Source organism: Pseudorca crassidens, chromosome 17 (assembly GCF_039906515.1).
Source record: "Pseudorca crassidens isolate mPseCra1 chromosome 17, mPseCra1.hap1, whole genome shotgun sequence".
Taxonomy (NCBI): Eukaryota; Metazoa; Chordata; class Mammalia; order Artiodactyla; family Delphinidae; genus Pseudorca; species Pseudorca crassidens.
In genome coordinates this window covers 61448170-61469700 of record NC_090312.1, presented here as the reverse complement: position 1 = coordinate 61469700, position 21531 = coordinate 61448170, and the positions used below count along the sequence as shown (strand labels likewise).

Here is a 21531-nt window from a genome sequence, read left to right as displayed (position 1 = left end):
ATCGTGGACCTTTAAAACTGGAAGAGGACTTCCCTGGTGGCACAGTGGTTAAGACTCTGTGCTCCCAGTGCAGGGGGCCCGGGTTCAATTCCTGGTCAGGGAACTAGATCCCACATGCATGCCGCAACTAAGAGTTCATGGGCCATGGCTGAGGAGCCCGAGTGCCACAACTAAGGAGCCTACCTGCCGCAACTAAGACCCGGCACAACCAAACAAATAAATAAATATTAAAAAAAAAAAGTGAGGGCTTCCCTGGTGGCGCAGTGGTTGAGAGTCCCCCTGCCGATGCAGGGGACGCGGGTTCGTGCCCCGGTCCAGGAAGATCCCACATGCCGCGGAGTGGCTGGGCCCGTGAGCCATGGCCGCTGAGCCTGCGCGTCCGGAGCCTGTGCTCCGCAACGGGAGAGGCCACAACAGTGAGAGGCCCACGTACCGCAAAAAAAAAAAAAAAAAAAAAAGTGGAAGGAACTTTGTTCTTCATGAAGAAATAATCCTCACTTCATCTGCCCCCTTTTTTGCTTTCATTTCCTCCCTCCCTCTTTTTTTTTAATATCAACTAGTTACTTTCAAAAGGAAAAAAAAAGAGTCCTGATATACAGAAAACTATGGAAGTCAGATGAATGCCTGCCAATTTCACACACCCTCACTCACCTTTATTTAAATGAAAAAATCAAAATGATATAAACAAAAACAGGAGTTTTTGTGAGTTCAGGAACTCACCTTGGGTCACACAGAAGCCAGGAGTAAATAATGAAACTAGTGTCTAGAACATCTGACTCCCCAACCAAATTCTACCTTGCTAAGATCATACAGCTAATAGAAAATTGATATTTAAAATTCCAGATGGTGACATTCTAGCCATTAGATGAATTTTTAACCATTAGAAAAATCAGTCATGGTTGGGGAAACTACCTGAGACATATTTTCTTTAAGTTAAAAAATTCTAATAGTAATTTTCATATGTTAAAAACTTTTAAAAGAAAATAGAAAACACACACACATATATTGACAAAAAGTGAATACTTTTAGAATGTATATATTCTGTACCATGAGGCAAAATTACAGTGTGATGATCAACAGGGCCAGCATAGCTTTTGAGAGTAAGTTGACAGATTCCGTATCAAGAAAGGATCACTGCTGAAGCTTGGTTCCATCCAGTCTGATGCTATACAATTGACCCTTGAACAATGTGGGCCAGGGCTACCAACCCTCCATGCAGTCGAAAATCTGCGTATAATTAACAGTGGGCCCTCTGTAACCACAGTTGCTCTGTACCCAGAGTTCTGCTTCCATGGATTCAACCAACCACGGATCATTTAGTACTATATATAGAATTTACCGTTGGGAAAAAACCATGTATAAGTGAACCTGCACAGTTCAAACCTGTGTTATTCAAGGGTCAACTGTACTTCATTTAGGTCCATTTGAAAGGTGGCCTGGAAAACAGAGGAATGAAACTTAACTACAGGCTGAAATTCTCCCTTTACATTTGGAAGCACAGCAAATGCACTTTCTCAGGCTTATGAAGTAACCCTCTAGCATCATTGATTTTTGAGTCTTACAAAAGCTCTTCGTATTAGGCCTGCATCACAGATTTACACTGCCATAACTCCTGTAAGACATCATCTTGGCCTTATGAATAAATAAAACTATGCTCTAGGGAAACATTGATTTAAGAGGAAAAATCAATACCCATCTAGCATGTGATAGACCTGAGCTTTAAGGCTACTTATTCCCCCAAGTACAATATAATACTAAATGTAGAACCATACTTTTTGCTTCCTAAGTAAAAGGTGGGTGAAGGTGTATGAAATTGGCAGGCAAATACTTGCCTTCCACAGCCCTCAGTATATCAGGATTCCCCTTCCCCTTACAAAGTAGTTAGCTGATACTTCCAAAAGAAAAGAGGAAGGGAAAGAGAAAAAAGAGATGGACAAACCAATGATGGCGAAATCTTGGTAATCTGTGAACTTACGTAGTGAGTATATGAGAACTCACTGTATTATTCATTCTCTCGTGTATGCAAAATTTTTCATAATAAGAATTTGAAAAGTATGTACGCTTGCTTGGAGGAAACTCTAACCTGGAGGCTAATATCAACCAAGAAGCTGACAATGGTTCTTTTGGGGTAATGGCCTCATAGGGAAGCTTTTTTTCTTCCTTGGGAATAGGGAAGCTTTTTTTCTTCCTTGAGAGTTCTGTATTTTCCAGCGTACTGTAGTGAATATGTATATTGCTTTTGTAATTCAGAAAATACACACAGTAAATGCAAGGCAGGATAGCAAAAAAGAAAAATAAAGGATTAATTAGGTTGATTGCAAAGTATTTTGTTGACTACTGGCCTAGAGAGCGCTAAGATATACACCGTTACGCATATTTATATCAACTCTTTCTTACTGCCCTTGGACATTTTTTCAGGGCACAGGCAGACTGCTATTAAAATTGACTTAAAAAATAAAGTGAACAGCGTACACGGAAATTAACCTCATCTTTGCGAGCCAAAGTTCATATGAGAGACAAAGTCATCATTTCCTCAGTTCTGCAATCACCTTACAACCTAAGTCTGTTTTCACAGCGGAGACAGCTGTTAAAAGTTCTGACAGGCCTGCGGTAGGTAACCCTTGATGTCAAAGCCACTCCAGAGAGCCAAGGCTTTTGCTTTCTTGCTCGGAATTGGTTGGAATTAAAAATGAATCCCATTATGTTTCCCGAGCTCTTCAAAATGCAGTTCATTGCTAATTGTGTTAACTGTGGCCTTGTTGCTTTGGATTAGGGCTTCTGTCCCAGCAGACGGTTATTGATGCTGTTCTCATTGCTTGTCTTTCTGATAAGTGGAAAGAACAACTCTGGAAATCTGAATCACCCTTCCAAGGGCACATGAGAAGCCTGAAAATGGGTTGGGGTAATGTAAATTTTGAATCCCCCATTCAAACGTCATACAAGTAACTACTATCATCACCCAAATTGAGGAGGATATTGACTAAATCTACTTCCTAGGTGGAAATGATACACAGTTCTAAGTTCCAAAAATATGTAGCCACCATTTTAGTACTGACAGCAGTAGAAGAGGGAAAGGGGCTGTAAATTGGTTCTGGCAGCTCTTCCTTAACGCATGGATACTGAAAGCAAAATAGACAAGCAACATTATTGTTGAGAAAAATGCTTGTACTTAGGGAATAAGCACACCATGAGGTTACTTTTTACAAATGCCATCTTCCTTTTTATTACAGGGTCAGAGATCCACTCACTTAAAGAAATCAGAGCATCCACTGTGTGTTCCTATGTGCAAGGCATCTATTAGATGTTGTAGATATAAAAATAATAAGATCTGAATCTTACCCTCGAGTTTAGTGTCCATAGGAGGGAGGGTCAGATGTATGAGTGGAAAGTTAAATGCAGCATGATCAGAGATACAACTGAAGAACCGTGGGAGCCCAGTACACATGGGGGAATCAGAGAGGGTTTCTCAGAGGAGATGGAAATTGAGGTGACCTTGAAGGATGTACTGGAATATATCAAGAAAAATTGAGCAAGGGTGTTCTCGGAAGTCAGAAAAGCACGCGCAAAGGCATGGGTGCCTGAAAAAACACGATGTTGTTAGTACATCCCAAGAAATTCAGTCCTAATGAAGCATAAATGGCGAAGCAGGGTAAGGTAGGCAGTGCGCTGGAGGGGCGCACAGGGCTGATCGCGGAGGTCCACAGCAAAGTGTGTGGGTCTATTCTCAAGGTTACAAGGGCCCATAGAAGTCACTGAGTGGGAAATCACGTTATAAACTGGGGAGCAGGGTACCTAGAGTGGAGACAGTCTGTTGGAAGAGAGCTCTACTAGTTAGCTCCAGCAACAGACTGGCACACAGCTGATGAGGACCAAAACTAAGGGAGTGACATGGAGGACAGAGGAGAGGAAGATGGGAAAGATATTTACAATTAACATCTGTGACAGCCGGCAATTAATATTTGACCTCGCCTAGCGCCAGTCACCGTTTGGGGAATTTCCTATGTTATCTTAAATCCAGAATCCAGTGTGAACTGAATGCAAAGGGTGAAGCAATGTCAGGATGGAGATTTCTGGCTTGAGTTACGACGTCAACAGTGGATGTCTTTAATTAAAATATTGATTCCAGGAGAAGGAATCAGTTGTGAGTAGAAGACAAGAGACGGCGGTGGGGAAGAAAGTTTCACTGAAAACAGATTAATTTTGAGAGCCGCTTGGGGTATACAAATGAAGATAACTGAATGCTGGGGTCAGGGATGTGGCAGAGAGCAGACTGCAAATCCCAGGTGAAATTTCTTTTTAAAGGCAGAGAAATATCCTCATAGTAAGATTGAAGCAATCTGCCACATGCAAAAACAGCACATAATGCAATGCTTTCTAGAAACTTGAGAAGACTGTGTGATTCCACTACAGAAACATCTGAGCCCTATTCTGAAATACCGGGTTGGCCTAAAAGTTCGTTCGGTTTTCCCATAATTTTCTGGAAGATGGTACGGGAAACCCGAACGAACTTTTGGGCCAAGCCAATACATAGATTCTTGAGTTAAATCTTAATGTCCCTTAACTAGAAAATGCTCTATATTTCAGGCCCACAAATAAAATGTGTAAGGCGAGCAGCTCTCGTGGAAATGGAAGTCCATTAGAGAAAACAGTGTTTAATCCCTGAGATTCGACAAGAATCGAGATTCTTGTCAAATGACGGGAGATCAGAGGAAGGCATTTTTGGAGCGTGGATAATCAAAGCTCTTAATGCACTGGCTCTTAAGTTGAAGTTAACTAACAAAAAGGAGGCTGTTTTCTAGGATCTGCGGTTATATTTAGAAAGACCTCTGAGGGGAACCCAAATGACCCTGAAATAGCTCCTTACTCTTCTAAGAGGAAAGGCTTTCTCTGGCAAGAGAAAGAACTTCTCAACAAGTTAAAGGAAAGATTTGATTGAAAGACAGTGGCCTATTTTACAAGATGCCTTCTGTGAAGAGATTAGGCACATTCAGGCCAGATGTACTCCTTCCTTTCCGGTCCATAAGAGAAACTGGATAATGATGTATAAGGGACAGGGGTCAGTCGGGTCACAGTGCTTGAGGTTGGCAAATCTTTTAAATGGGTGGGCACAGAACTTCAAATTGTCCAGGATTTATTAGAAAAATGGATAACCATGTAGCAAATTAACTGCTAACATCAAATAAAGAATGTCTTTGTGTTAATTTGTCACTTGTTTAGGTTGGCTGATTTTGTTTTCTGGCTTCGGCTCTGTTCAAAGATGACCTAAAGTCATTAAAGAATTTTTATATAACTTTATTGTCAGCACTAAATGAGATTACTAATACCACTCATAACAATAATGGTAGAATGCAGCCTCATATATTTTTTGGTGGTGGTGGCAGTGACGTGAGCACTGTTTGGAATTGGAAACCCATCAGGCTACCCCATTAGAGTCTCCATTTCGAAGATGAGGAAAGAGCTTGAGGGAGGGCAGGCATTTTGCCTAACTTCACATAGGCATTACAAGGCAGAGCCAGACTCACCGCCCGTTACTGACCCTAGGGAAACACCATCTTGTAGGAAGCATGGCCAGTGGCATCTCGGTGCCTATGGCAGAAGCCCCATGGTGCTAAATTCAAAACTGGATTAGCTAATACCCTTGAGATTTTTCAGCTCCAAAGCTGTGTGTCTGCAGTCCCACAGGTCAGAGTCCCCAGATATACCCTTGATGCCTGTAGAAAGTTAAACTGAAAGCAAGCATGGATGGACAATGTAGAATAAACCAGATAACTGAATACCTTGCAATCACTCTCTCCCAGCTCTGAAGTTGCACTCACTGGCTGAAACAAGAGAATGACCTCGTGCTTTCTGGAAAGGAAACACAAGAGGAAACAATTTCACAACTCTGAGCTGGATTAAAACTGCAGTCACTGAGGGTAAAATGATGATCTTTTCATTTACTTATAAAAGTTCTGAGCAATAAAGAAACTGAGAAATAATTATTTAATTAACCTTTAGTACGATAAAAAATAATGTGGAAAAACAAAGGTTAAAACTTGCTCTTCCAATATCCACAGACCTATATATTATTGCAAATCTTTTATCGATAGGAAAGTAAAAATGATGGCATTAATCACGTGTGCTCTCGGTGATTAATAATTATGCCCATGCTTTGTTTTTTACTCATTGCTTCATTCCACCTCTTCTCACAGACACTGACGGTAACTATGGGCTAGCACCACACACCACAAACATGGACTCTGCCAGTATGCGAGGTACTTACAGATCAAAACAAAAACAAAAACGGTTGCATGCCTTAAGAAGATGACAGCCTTATCAGAACAAAGATGGCTGGAACAAAATTGCAAAGAATTCTTTGATAATTCTTATAATAGATTTTGCCACATTACTTTATGTCTTCATCTTGAAACATGCTATATTTTTTGTTAGCATGGTATCCTACGGTTAAGATAAAACTATATCACTTACAAAGATCACTTCCTCCAAGAGGAAGTGTGATTCAAGTTTGAGAAATGTAACCTCAGATGGACTATTCTGTTTTTGTAGACTGTAGGATCTAAGAAGTCATCTTAAAGTATCCTAAGTGGAAGTAAAAAGCATTGGGAGTGAAAGAATGACCCAACAACTAGACTGAAAGTTCTCAGAAAACATATCCACTGAGGTAAACCAATGCAAATTTTTTTCTTTTTGGTAAGTGCTTAAAAGAGAAAAGAAAGAGCTATTTCTTAGAAAGAAATGAAATGCAAAGCAATCCTAGAAAGACCAAAGGGAAATAGTAAGTTGACAACAAGCAAGGTGGTGGTCCCTCCATGACCTGCCATGTCAGACTCTCCAGAGGCCAGTAAGACAAGAGCTCCCTAGCCCCCAACCCACCTCATGGGGGCCCTGACCACGTGGTCTTAGTGCCTCCTGGCTAGAAGCTGCAAGAGAAACGTGCAGTAGAAGGTGAGGGAGAGTTACACATCAGGTTGGGAGGAAAAGGGTTAAGATCACATTTGCCAAGAGTCCTCTTTCAATGAAGAAAGGCAATGGAAATTCTCTCCTCTTTGCCCTTTTGTGGGAATCCTCCGTTCTGAGCTACTAAGCATGACATCTCAGGAGCACTGTGGGTTCTGGAAGGTTTCCACACCAGCCTGAAAACCCATTGTTTATGAAAACGGGACAATGCATTTCAAGCTCTAAACGACTGCAACTGAAACAAGTGTTTGGGAAAACTACCTGTTCCAAAGTGGAGAAATAACTATTTTGAGATAAATACTTGCTGAAAAACCTCTGTGTTATACAAAAGCAAGATGAAGAGGCCCAGTTCAGGAAACCAAGTTATCAATACATATGATACAGAGAGACACAAGTAATAATAAAAATATGTACAGGCTGTGAATAGTGTACAGAAAAGAGCATGAGGGCCCGTACGTACAGCTCTCTGCAGCTCTTGGGATAAAACTCAAGCCACTTGGCGTGGTTTGACCAGCTCCCACCCTGGTGTCTGCCAGTCTGCCAGAGTCATGTCTCATCATCTTCGCCTCCCATCTGGACTTCTCCATGCCTCTGCCACATTGTTTTTTTTGTTTTTTGGGTTTTTTTTTTTTGCAGTACGCGGGCCTCTCACTGTTGTGGCCTCTCCTGTTGCGGAGCACAGGCTCCAGACGCACAGGCTCAGCAGCCATGACTCACGGGCCCAGCCGCTCCGTGGCGTGTGGGATCTTCCCGGACCGGGGCACGAACCTGTGTCCCCTGCATCGGCAGGCGGACTCTCAACCACTGCGTCACCAGGGAAGCCCTGTTTTGTTTTTTAAGAGGCTAAACAACTAACATAGAAATGAGTATCTAATAAAGCACTTGTTTGTAAGTTGGAAACCATCCATAGTGTGCTTCTACCATAGGTGGGTCCACAAACTTCTCCCAAGCTGGGTCCTCAGCCTGTCACATCCTTCTCAATCTTCTTTTATTTAGAGTCCAGTGGAGAAACAAACTGTAAACACCAGTGTAAAGTACAGATCGCTGGCATCTGGGGCTGTATAGTTCTTTGTTTTGAGGAGTTAGCATTCCTCCGCTCTGTGATTGTGATAATCAAAAATGTCTCCAGACTTTGACAAATGTCCCATGAAGGGCCAAATCATTCCCCAGTTGAGAATCACTGGTCTTAAATAAATGATGACTTATTAAAACATAGTAATATTTATATCCTAACTTCCACATTATACAGAAACAACAGTTTGGGTGGGGACCATCGCAAACAGCGCAGAGAGGGGAGGAGAGAGGGAGGAAAGCGCATGTATTACGCACCTGCTGTATTCTTGGCTTTGTGTGGGGTTAGTCATCATTTTTTTTTAAATTTTTATTTATTTATTTTTGGCTGCGCTGGGTCTTCCTTGCTGCGCGTGGGCTTTCTCTAGTTGTGAAGAGCGGGGGCTACTCTTTGTCGCGGTGCGCAGGCTTCTCATTTCAGTGGCTTCTTGTTGCGGAGCACGGGCTCTAGGTGCCCTGGCTTCAGTAGTTGTGGCTCATGGGCTCTAGAGAGCAGGTTCAGTAGTTGAGGCGCATGGGCTTAGTTGCTCTGCAGCATATGGGATCTTCCCGGACCATGGATTGAACCCATGTCCCCTGCAATGGCAGGCGGATTCTTAACCACTGCGCCACCAGGGAAGCCCTAGTCATCTTATTTAATACTCAAAGAACACCCTGTGCTTTCTCTTCCTAAATCAGAGCTTGCTTAAAACCCTGTGAGGCAATGATTTATGCTGACGATGTTATTAAAAGCAGAACTTTTCAGAATTAAATAAAAACATTTCTAGAACTTTACACAGACACTGAGATGCTTTCCTTTCACTTTCAGTGGACCGACCGCCTAACTTCCCAACCTCGGGAACAGCAGCACTATTCATTCTTAAGGTGGTACCTCCATTTGTGAGTTCATAGGCTATTTCTTCTACCAACCGAAAGCCATGTGGTTGTCCATAAGTGTAGACCAAAATGGAGTCACATGCGTGGTCAAAATAGCACCTTTCCTAAACTCCCAGGGAAGTAGGCATTTGGCCTGAGGAGTTGTTGTTAAGTGCTAACAGGTTACAGCTCTGTGTCCGTGTCCCACATGAAGATAACAAGCACTGAAGAAGCCCAGAGCAGGTGGGTTAAATCCTGACTTAACTACTGACCTCCCTGAGAGCAATTAAAGAGGGAAAAAAGGGACAGGAATTCCTGGACAGAATTTGGTGTTAGTCATTTTCCCTCCTGATCCCCCAAGGGCCTGACAGGATCAACGATTTCTATTACATTCAGCACAGCCAGGTCCAAAAGGATCCCAAAACAGGTAGCTGTGTCCATTCAAATGGACCAGCGTGGCTTTATGAATACATGTGTTGGTATGTAGTTTTTACTAATTGGCTTTTTCTGATTCTGTTCTAATTTAATCACATCTTCCACTCCAATATCTGTTCAAATATTTTATTTAAGGGGAGTCTTCATGTGCCGGCCACTATTCTAGGTGGTGTTTCAATACTGACAGAGACACACACAATTCCCAGTCCTCTGGTGCTTTCTGGTGCAGGTGGGAGACAATCCAGCCATCTGGCAAAACAGTTATAATAATCACTGAAGAAAACTGAAGCCAGTTTGGGGCTGGGTACTGCCCTGGGGTAGGCACTACTTTAAGCAGGGAGTTGGGAAAGACCTCGGGGGTAAAATACGGTTGAGCAGAGACCTCAAAGTGGTGGGGCTGGGTGGGGAGGTGGGAGGGGCCGGGAGGGGTGATGGGAGGGGCCGGGAGGGGAGGTAGGAGGGGCCTGGAGGGGAGATGGGAGGGGCTGGGAGGGGAGGTGGGAGGGGCAAGTGAGGTTTGGTGGGGCTACCAAGACGCCAAATGTCGGCATTGGCACCCCTTGGAGAGTGGTGGGAAGGCAAGTCAGACAGGGGCTGGTCACCCCAGGCCCCCATGTGACCATCTGGGCTCCCTCGAACCTTGATCTTAAGCCGCAGCTGACCGGGGCCCCTCCCCTGGCCTCTCCACGGGGGGCTGCCCACCCAGGGGCGCCAGAGGAAGAGGGAGGGGCTGGACAGGCGCCTGTCAGCCGTCGTGAGGGTCCAGTGCTCCCGTGGCCGCTGCAGGGAAGGCCCGGGCCGTGGGCCCACACACAGACAATGTAAATCCAGTAGGAGAAACAGGAGAAAGTTCTTTTCTAAGTCATGATGCAAAGAAGAAACGTGGAAGCAAAGTTATTAGTGGAGATTCAGGGTGGGGAAGGAGGTAGTGGAGGTTTGATAGGAGAGCAGGGAGGAGGAAGAAGTCCTTCATGAGAGGAAAAGAGTAAATGGACAAGGAAGGAGCAGCCTGAGGGGCCCACGTAGATGAAATTGAGACCTACTAGCTCAGCGGTGTATGTTCCTTCAGCCACAGCACAGCACAGCTGAAGACATGGGGATGGGGGGGTGTAGAGTGATGAGTTATGCCCGTGAGTATAACAAGGAAAGAGAGAAAGTAGCAAAGAACCTGAAGGTGTGTGCAAAGGAGTGTTACAAAGAGAGATCATGGGATCTAAGCTGAGTAACTGGGAAAGGAGAAGCGGAGGGAGTGACAGATGGTGGAAATTAGCAGGATCAATGGATTGAAGGTGCTGGTGAAGTGCAAGAATGGCTGGAGTTGGGACTTCCCTGGTGGCACAGTGGTTAAGAATCCGCCCACCAATGCAGGGGTCACGGGTTCGAGCCCTGGTCCGGGAAGATCCCACATGCCGCGGAGCAGCTAAGCCCGGGTGCCACAGCTACTGAGCCTGCACTCTAGAGCCCGCGAGCCACAACTACTGAAGCCCGCCCGACACAACTACTGAAACAGGCGCGCCTAGATCCCCTGCTCCGCAATAAGAGAAACCACCGCAATGAGGAGACCACGCACCGCAGCGAAGAGTAGCCCCCGCTCGCCGCAACTAGAGAAAGCCAGCGCGTAGCAACGGAGACCCAACGCAGCCAAACATAAATAAATACATAAAATTAAAAAAAAAAAAATGAATGGCTGGAGTTAAGGTACAGGGGAGGGTGGAATAGAAAGAGGTGGTGACCAAAGAATGGGGTACTTGGAGAGGGAGTGGGTTAAACCCTTTGCTACTCGAAGTGTCGTCCCCGGACCAGCAGTATCAGCAACACCTGAGGACTTGCGTGAAACGCAGATTCTCAGACCTACTGAATCAGAGTTTACATTGTAACAGGTGACCCATGTGCACACTAAATTTGGGGAAGAACTGGCTTCCGTTTGAGCCACACTGGGTCAACCTCCACTTGCCCAGAAGCCACAGGCACTCTATAAAAAGGTGTTATTGAACAGGTTTCTGAGGTTAGGGACTTCCCTGGGGCTCTGCTTCCCGTCCTCCACTTTAAACGGCTCATTTTGGCTTCTTGGGTTTCCATTCAGCTGCCTCCTGCTCTCGCTGAGTCCTGCCTTGCAGCCTTACAATATGTAGTTGGCAGTCTTTGGATTCCATTTACCGATGGGGCCCCTTCGAGCGCCTCGCCCACATTCCCACCCTGCCTGTAGCGAATGGCCTCCCCCTCACTTCCTGAGACCAAGTTCCGGATACCCTGTCCCCTCTGCTCTCACTTGCCTTTGAGGGGGCAACCAGATTACTCAGTGCCCTCGACCTGACCTGCACAGTTCCCTGTACCCACAGAGATCTATTACTAGGCACTAATGCAAATACTATATATTGCCATTGTAGCTTCTTAAAGGTTTAGCTTCCTGCTCTGGTAATTACTCAGGGTTTTATGTCTTCTTTAATAGGAGAAGACTGCCTTCCCTCTCTACAGTTAATTTTACAAAACAAGGGAAACAGCAGCTGTATATGACATTACAGAATGCAAGATGAAGTTGAGCCTAATTAATGCAGGCTTTGTTTTAATAACAGCTTTATTCCTAATAAACAGAGTGTGACATTTTCATTAACCTAGATACAAACTCCCACACAAATACTCACTCATGAAATAATATGAAAATACTGAATTTAGAATCTTTTGCTCTTCTCGAAATTTCCAGACCCAAATGATTTTACATGTTGTCACTTGTAATAGTTTTACGACTACTAAAAATTACTAGTTAAAAGTCTTACTATTTGCAGGCCCCATGCTGCACATTCCATACATCCTCATCTCAAGGGGTGCTTGTGGGACTTCCGTGGGATCTGTACTATTGTCATGCTCGTTCTACAGGTGGGGAAACGGAGGCTTGGCAAGGTTAAGGGACACAGCCAGTGAGTGGCGGAGCCAAGTTTCAAACTCAAGGGTACCTGACTCCAAAGCGACGCCTCACTCATATCATTTTGGATAACACGTAGCTGTCACCTAAGAATGTGGCCAGATATAGTTTCTTTGCACCTCTGCATCCCTAAGCATATACAAAGTCACTACTAAGTATTATATTAGTCGAGTCAAGAAACTATAAACCAATGGTCTCTAATCCCACTATTGCTAAATATTTGACACAGACATCCTTGGTTAGATGTGGTAATTTTCCAGCTGTGTGATAATTCTTTCAGCTGTTTCTCAGCTAGAAGAAATCAATGAACAGAGTCAATCTGGGATCACTCTGCTAAACTGTGATGTTATGACAAACCTGCTTATCACCGTGGGGAGCTGAATGCAATCTCCAATGGGTGGGTGGCCCACCGGGAACAGAATTTGTTCTGCCGTCAGGAGAAAGTGCTGGCAATGGCCACTTGTCGGATCGCTTCCTCCACCAAGGCAGCTGAGACCTCGGGTGAGTTTAGCAAGTGTACAGAAGAAATGGAATGGAGTCCGAACCTTCCTATGTGAGTTAATTACCATGAGACTCTGGAAACACCATCTTCCTTCCCTGTATCACTTAACCTTATCCACGATTCAGGGATAACAATGTCTGGCCCTGCCTCCTCTGCTTCCCAAGGATGGTGTTAAGATGACGTGACGGGCTCAAGACCCTTGGGTAGAAAGAGCTGAGGTTAATGAACCTGTGTCCACACACTCAGCGCTAAGCAACCCCAAATCAGGCCAAGACACATGCACATGGTAATCAGGGTTAGGCATGTGGGGTTCATAAAATATTTCTTTTGACGTTAGTGAAGCCAAAATAAAACAACAACAATAACAACAAAAGAAGCCTCAGAAACAGACCCTCCCCTTCTCCAGTCCCCATCTGTAAAACAGAAACAGAAACTCCTTGGCTTTCAGTAAAAATTACACGGCAAACTTTTTAGTTTCCCAGATTTTAAAAAGGAACAAAAGCTTTAAGAAAATAAACATCCTAAGGCCCATGCTACCTAACCTTTTTATTTTAATATGTTTTATATACAGATGAATATTTATCACTCCAGATTTACTACTGCCTCAATATTACTGTCTCTCTGCATATTTCTCCAGCTGTCTTAGGTTGTCAAGTCCGATAAGGCAGGGGCCAAATCAAGTTGGTTCTTTTTGTAAAGCATGTGAAACTGTCATGAATAATTAGGCACTTAAAGGGTTTTTGATGAAGCTGATTATGAAGAATGAGAACAGTTAATACCACAGTAGGCATGTTTCCTGAAACCTTCCTGTCTTTCTAAATGTCAGAAGATCACACGCTCGCAGACGTGCAGAGCTCATGGAAGCCTGGGCTGAGGGATCATGCAGAGCGAGCTGAACACCATGTGGTCTGTGGCCAAACAGCAGCCACAGCAGAAGCTGCGCCCGGAAGCTCATCTGAAAGGCAAACCTCGGGCCCCACCCCAGACCTAGTAAATCAGAAGGTGAAACTTCACAGGATGCCCCGGCAATCTGCATGCACATTCACGTCTGAGAAGCAGAGGCTAGAGAACCATCTAGTTCAACGGCTTCCTTTTACAGACGAGGAAAGGCTGAGGGATGTTTCCGCAGTTACAGAGCGAGGGCTCGTGCCTTCCGACCTCTCTTGCTCCTTTCAGGACTCTTCCTCTTTACGTAACTTTTCTGTGGCTCTACAGCTTGCCAAGAACATTGCTTGTTTTTGTTTGCCACCGAGTCCTTTAATGTTTCAACATTTTGAATACGCTCAGAGATGCTGGAAACAGAAATCAAGAAAACCATCTTACAGTCATGGGCTTACTCGCTACACGCTGCCCACATCATGATGGTGTGTGGAACTGGCGACCACGCTTCTTGGTCGAGATCTGGATCCCACATTTGTGGTACCTTTCAGGTCCAGTGAGTGATGCAGCCCAGGCTGCCATTCACCTTCGACCTCTGGTCCCTACTTCATTCACGGCTCCTAAGTCCTGGCTGACACATGGCTCTGCCTTGGAGTTCTGGAGTCCAACCAAATGAATATTATTCAAACCCTCAAGGATATGCATTCCAAGAAAAGCAAACCAAAGCCAGAACCATTTGAAAACTTGTAAAATCTGTGAGTTGCTCTTGATCTGCTGCACCTTTTAAACCAGTTCCCTCCACAACTTCTCTATCCAGCTGTATTTCATCCTTCCAATATCAGATTAGGAGCCATTCATTTCTATGTAGGAGAATTTTGCTATGAGTTTTCCCTCTGGAATCCAGCCACAAAAAGTAGTTAGTGAAGAATATTCAATAATATTTAAATCCCATCCCTTCTGGGCCACTAATATTTTCCAAAAGGCTAAAAAAGGACTGACATGCACTTTCGTCAGATCTGTATGTGGCATCTGTCTTGACTCACATCTGAATACCAACTGGCACCCTCCCAACATACGGTGACTTTTCTGGAAAAAAATATTAATTTCTCCACGTATTGAAAAGGTTGCCTGTACTTTTCCCCAAATCTAAGTTCTTTTCTACACATTTAGAGACCAGAAAAGAATGCGTTGGATATAAAAGAAAAGCACTTCATTGAGGAAGGCATGTTATAAAAACACGAAAGATTAACTGAATCAGAATTCAAAGTTTGGAGTTAAGGTGTGGAGAGAATGTGAACATTCTGCTGAAAGCAAAACAGTTAGATTAGTTGGAGACCAGAACGGACTGACTCTGTTATGGGTAGCACTTCCTAAATAAACCTTGAGAGGGAGTGCCAGAGGCATGGCCATATATACACTACCAAACGTAAAATAGATAGCTAGTGGGAAGCAGCCGCATAGCACAGGGAGATCAGCTCGGTGCTTTGTGACCGCCTGGAGGGAGGGTGGGAGGGAGGGAGACGCAAGAGGGAAGAGATATGGGATCATATGTATATGTATAACTGATTCACTTTGTTATAAAGCAGAAACTAACACACCATTGTAAAGCAATTATACCCCAATAAAGATGTTAAAGAAAAAAAAAACAAAAACAGCCAGAAGGACACAGGCCTATCTTGGAAGCATTCTCCTCTCTCTCAAGGCAACATTCTTCATAAGAGAACATCATTCTGTCATTTGGGGTACAAAGTACCCCAGAAAATACCAGTTAAGATGAAGGAAAAAAAGTACAAAGAGAAGATACTGCTGATGCTCACATCCCAGGAAGTCTATCCTGAACTGGCTGAGGTAACAGGTTTCAGGAAACCTTCACTGCATCTTTGGGGAGGTGTTAAGACAGTATATTAAGCACTTAGAACAGGGCCTAGCATATATTAAGCGGAATATAAAATCAATCACCATTGGACTCCTATTCACAAATTCTCCCCAAAACTGCAACTGAGTGAAACTATGTAACTGCTGCCCTTTAGATGAGGCATGTGCTCCCTGTTTGCCACAGTCCTTACCACTCCCTGTTGTCTCCCAGGTACTGCATCCAAACACCAGCTGGTTTTGATCATTGCCTGGCACTGTTGTTCTTAAAGTAGATTAAGAGGAAAGGGATATAGTTTTACCCATCTCTTTACCAAATCGCTGACCTCCTGAGAGGGCTTTGAGACCCTCTGGCTCACTCATTTCTGGTACTCACCTGAGTTTCTTGCTCTGGGTAACGCTATTACCTGGATAAAGCTGCTACCTCTGCTGGGAACATGCTCCCCCCAACCCCCGCCTTCCCATCTGCCCAACTAGAATTCACTTTTTAAGGCTTATGCAGTCTTTCTGACCTAGTCAGTTGGAATCTTCTGCTTAATTTTTGTGTACTAAAATTTAGAACAAGTTCTCTGGACTCCAGAACATTTTAGGCCAATGGTTGAATCTTCTGATCTTCTCCCTAACAGTTTTGTTTTGTTTTGTTTTTCGTTTGTTTGTTTGTTTGTGGTACGCGGGCCTCTCACTGTTGTGGCCTCTCCCGCTGCGGAGCACAGGCTCCGGACGCGCAGGCTCAGCGGCCATGGCTCACGGGCCCAGCCGCTCCGCGGCATGTGGGATCTTCCCGGACCGGGGCACGAACCTGTGTCCCCTGCATTGGCGGGCGGACTCTCAACCACTGCCCCACCAGGGAAGCCCCCTAACAGTTTTAAGGCCTTCTATTGCTCACAACATCCAGCTACAGCTTCTCCAACTCCTTTCTATTGGAGCCCTAATTATTTCCATGCTACACACAAATGCACACCTCAGCACGGAACTACAGTGTGAGTGTGCATGTCGGGGGGTGGGTAACTCTGGAAGTGAGGCAGGGAGGCAGCGGGGGGGGGTGCTAAAAAGGGCAGAGGAGGCGTTCCTATGCCTTCTGCATTTGGCGCTCCCATCTCCGCAGGACCTGGAAAGAAATGAAGTAGTAAGGGAGCCCAGAAGAGATGAAGGAAACAAAGTTGCTTCATTTTCTTCTGGGACGTCTGGACTCCCCTCCCTGGCTTCTGCTCTGCAACCCAGTGGGAAAGTCAGGTCTATATGACAAGGTGGGATCAAGAGTGAAGGGGAGGGCTTCCCTGGTGGCGCAGTGGTTGAGAGTCCGCCTGCCGATGCAGGGGACACGGGTTCGTGCCCCGGTCTGGGTCCCACATGCCGCGGAGCGGCCGGGCCCGTGAGCCATGGCCGCTGAGCCTACGCGTCCGGACCCTGTGCTCTGCAATGGGAGAGGCCACAACAGTGAGAGGCCCGCGTACCAATTAAAAAAAAAAAAAAAAAAAAAAAAGAGTGAAGGGGCGGAAGAGGCAAGAGGCAGGGGAAAGAAACATCCTCAGTTTTACTCCTTGTGACTTCCTAACCTGCTCTCCGTAGTCCCCCACTTCAGAGAGAAAGTCTGCAGCTGCTGAAGGAATGGGAAAGAGAGAAGATATTGGAGAATAAAGGGCAGTTGAAGCTCACATCACCCTTCCCCACCATCTCAAAAGCCTTTCAACCTCCTTCACTCCTATGCCCGCTTCTTAGTCCCAAATGTCTCCATGGCAACATGAATGCCTCTTCCCACAATTCACTCTGCTCCTTCTCCTCCATCCCTAAGTCCACTCAAAGGAGCCATACTGGGGGCTAGAAGAGAAGCTCCTTGAAGACAGGACTCCCCCCTTGTTCAACTGGTGATAATCATGTCTACTACTGTCTGGCCCACAAGCCCAGTGAATGAAATTGGATTAATGAAAACCCCTGAACTCAGTAACAGTTTTCCTTATAGGATCATTGTTATAAAAGTACTCAGCAAACCTCTTGACACAAAGAAGGAGAAAAAATACAGAAGTGTCTGCTATTTTAGTTCTTTCAATGCCAGCGTTTCTGGGTTCGAATTATGCACTCAGTTGCATGTTATTTCTCATGCACTTGTTTCTTGAGATAAGGTGACAAATTTTTAGTCTTTTTAATAAAATCAACTGCAAAAACATTTAAATCTATTACTTTAAAAGTAATACTTTTAAAGATACTTTAAAAACAAATATCTTGGGGCTTCCCTGGTGGCACAGTGGTTGAGAGTTCGCCTGCCGATACAGGGGACACGGGTTCGTGCCCCGGTCCAGGAAGATCCCACATGCCGCGGAGCGGCTGGGCCTGTGAGCCATGGCCGCCGAGCCTGTGCGTCTGGAGCCTGTGCTCCGCAACGGGAGAGGCCACAACAGTGAGAGGCCCGCGTACCACACACACACACACAAAATAATAAAAAAACCAAAAACACTAATATCTTGAAAAAAATTGAAGACAATTAATTCCACTGGAATATGAAGGTTTTTCTTCTCTAGTCCTTTGGAAAGTGGAGATAAGAATTAAGGCCTTTTCCAACAGGGCCGAAGATCTCCCTAACATTTTATGTCATGAATGAACATAGTTTGGAAATGAGAAGATATCTGGGTTTAGTGCAAAGACTAAGCCTACAAAAACATCTAAGGCTGGAAATAGATTCTCCAAAGAGATGTCTGAAAACACACATTGATAAGTGTCCCAAAAGCATGTGGAGCTTTGACTTGCCATTCTTTATCCTTGCTTATTTTATCTAAGTTACTTCGCAGGCTCCTGACTCATTACATTAAAAGACAGGTTGTTTCAGATGATCTTGTAGGTACAGAATAATCAGAGCAATTGACAAAGAAGGGAAAAAAATTGTACAGTGCAGAGATGTTGCTATTTATGAAAGGAAACATTGACTGTTTGGTGCAGGAAAGAGCAAGTCTGTCTTCCGGCCCTGTAAACCTTCCCTCCTATAACAGAAACACTGACAGCGGGCTGACAGCATACACCAGGCGCTGTTCTATGCACTTTTCATGTGACAACAACCCTATGAGGGAAATATGATTATTATCCCCATTTTACTGATGCAGAAACTGAAGTATAGAGTATAGGTTAATTATTTGCTCAAGGTCATAGAGTTGGTAGGGGGAGGGGCAGGGAGGCAGACACACAACAACAAATAGTCTGGCTTTTAACCTCTCAAGCTTTATTCAGCACCCTTTCACTCACTTCTCCATCACCTTCCTTCTCTCCTACAAATGCTCAAGTTTCACCCACAGCGGCATTATAAGTTAAAAGTCGCTGATGTCCGGATCTGGTGAAACCCTAGCCAGGTCTCAGCCTTCTCAGACCTTTCCCTTCAAATAAACATAACATGGATTGGCGGCAAGCTGGGTGAAAAGAGTCCACGGATTAGATCCCAAGCAGCCTTTCCATTCCTGGAATCCCCCCAGCCCATCCCCATCTTCCGACAGCACTAGTCACACACCCAGCCTGAAAGGTTGTCATCTTCATGGAATTTTCCATCATCCCTCAATCCTAACACAATGTGTACAAACAAGGCAGCCTCTTGTCATCTACAGTTTGGTCAGTAAAAAAAAAAACAAAACAAAACACAAACCAACTTCTAATCGTAATAGAGCCTGAAATACCATTATCCTCAGACAATACTGAATTACTTAGGAGTTCGATATGGAATATTATCAGTTCCTTCTGAATGTCTGTTCTGTAACGAAAATGTGTTAAGTACTACAACGTATGCCAATAGGAATAACATTACTCCTTCCCTCGTGGTTAAATTCCCCTTCTTTACTTCCATTTCCTACTAGGTCAACTATTTCAGATTGAGTATCTGAGGATCAGTGGAGGTACTCAGAATTGGGCTCCTTCGGAGAGAGACGGGGCCTTTGAGTTGTAAAACTGAAAACACCTTGAATACTTTGTTAGAAAGCCAGATGCAGAAGAAATATTATCGCTTATTATGCATATTACGTCATGAAATTAAATCAATTTATAAGCACCTCACTGAAACTCTGAGAGAACTACCAGAAAGTCTTTATCAAGGAATGTTAAAGTAACTGTTAGCAATGAAGAAACTGCACAAGACTCATTATTACTAATTTAAGAAACACCAAAGAAGACGTTCTATTTCGTGTATGCCTATTTCATTTCAGTGAACAGTCTTCCTAGATGGACTAATGATTTCAGCTCCTCCAATTCTATGGGAGTCTTAAGTTCAACAACTGTAAACCCTCTAATAATGGCAGTTTTTTGAAATATAACTTTAAATAATTCATAATTAGGGAAGATACGTCTAAACAAATTGCTAAGATAAAAGTTAGAACATTAAAGCCATGAGAAAGAAATGTGACTTGTATGTAAAAAAAATAAAATGAAGCAATAGATTCTTACTGGAGAGATGGAAAGGCTGCATAAACTTCGAAGAATGAGGCCCCTGTGGGCAGGTGAGGAAGGGAAGGAGAACATGGTGCCAGCAGCAGTGACAGCTTTGGCTCTATCGCGAAGGGCGAGTCATAAATGCAAGTGCTGACCAGGGTCAGGCAGGGACCATATATGAGTGTAGTGTGCCAGCAGAACTCAAAGCCTTCCTAAAAGGTCTACGATGCAGTAGAAAGGTGGGTAAAAATGTTACTTTTCTTTATTCTAAGGAAAACAACAGGGTCATGCAATGATAAAAAGGCAGGAGATGGTTGGCTGCGTTATCTGGCAGACAATAAAGAGTGGTGAGGACTGTGGCAAACACGCCTCATGTAAATGGACAACCACTAAGCACACATATCTAACTCCTTTGGGGCAAATTGGGAATGTGAAATCCAGTGCTGGCAGATTTTTTTCTGTTTTTCTTTTTTTTTAAGAGAAGCTAGAAACCTGGATTTTCACATGGTATCTCACAGTGTTTAAACATATGCTACTACTATAAATTAAAAAATACTACTCTACCTCCCAACATTAAGTGGGCCAACAAATTAGGCTTGAGAATCAGGTCTGAGGGCCACTTGATATATGGCTTCTGCTGAGGTGGGAGTAAGATGGAATTTGGGTGGCAAAGGCCTGGAATTTTCAGTCTCAGATGTACTACTTTGTGGCCTTGGAAAAGTGCTTCAACTTCCTGAGGTCAGCACTTTGTGCCAGAAAGATGCTTGGAGACTAAATCAGCAGCCTATGTGAACAGGCAGAGGAGTTTAGTCATTAAGAAAGAATGCAGGCTTTGGAACCAGTTCAGATGCAGTAATTTGCCCTCACTACTCATCAGGGCAAATTATTTCAGCTCTCTGTGTTATAGTGTCCTCTTCTTTAAAATGCCACTGACCTCATTAGGCTGTTGAAGATTTCACAAGTATTAAATGTTTTTTGACACATGTGATCAATATAACAGGATCCCTTGCCTTCCTTCCTAACCCCCACCAAACAAAGAATAACGTAAGAGACAATTTAATCCTAACATCTTTCTGAATTTGGACATGGAAAGCTCTGTACAGTATGACACTGAATCACGTTTTCAAATTGAAATGATCTACAAGAAATGTTAAAAGTTCTTCACTTTATTTTTTAATTAAATTTTAATTTTTAGATAATTGTAGATTCATATGCAGTTGCTTATAATACAGGGAGACCCCAAGTATCGCGTCAGTTCCCTGCAATGGTAATTTCTGGAAACACTATAGCACAATATTACAACAGGATATTGACAACTATACAGTGAAGATACAAAACGTTTTCACCACCAGGCAGGATTACACATATTGCCCTTCTATAGCCACACCCACTTCCCTCCTGCCCCTACCACATCCTTAACCCCTGTCAACTACTAATCTGGTCTCTATTTCTATAATTTTGTCATTTTTAACGAATGTTACATAAATGGTACCATACGGTATGGTATGACTGCCCTTATTCAGTTAGCATAATTCCCTGGAGATTCATCCAAGTTGTTGCACGTATCAGTAGCTGGTTCCTTTTTATTGCTGAGTAGTATTCCATGTAATGGATATACCACATTTGTTTAACCATTCATCTG

The 21531-nt window shown here is 43.9% G+C and overlaps 1 protein-coding gene across 4 annotated transcripts in view; it reads right to left on the bottom strand.

Moving 5' to 3' along the window:
• The window catches only part of PAG1 (phosphoprotein membrane anchor with glycosphingolipid microdomains 1), a 141342-nt gene that overhangs the window by 89602 nt on the left and 30209 nt on the right, over positions 1-21531 (bottom strand). For 2 of the 4 annotated variants that reach the window (XM_067711987.1, XM_067711989.1), the window contains exon 2: positions 5778-5847. The exons of the other annotated variants lie outside the window; for them this stretch is intronic. The gene's annotated coding sequence lies outside the window, so the exon portion shown is untranslated. The remainder of the gene's footprint in view (positions 1-5777; positions 5848-21531) is intronic. 4 annotated transcript variants of the gene reach the window in all.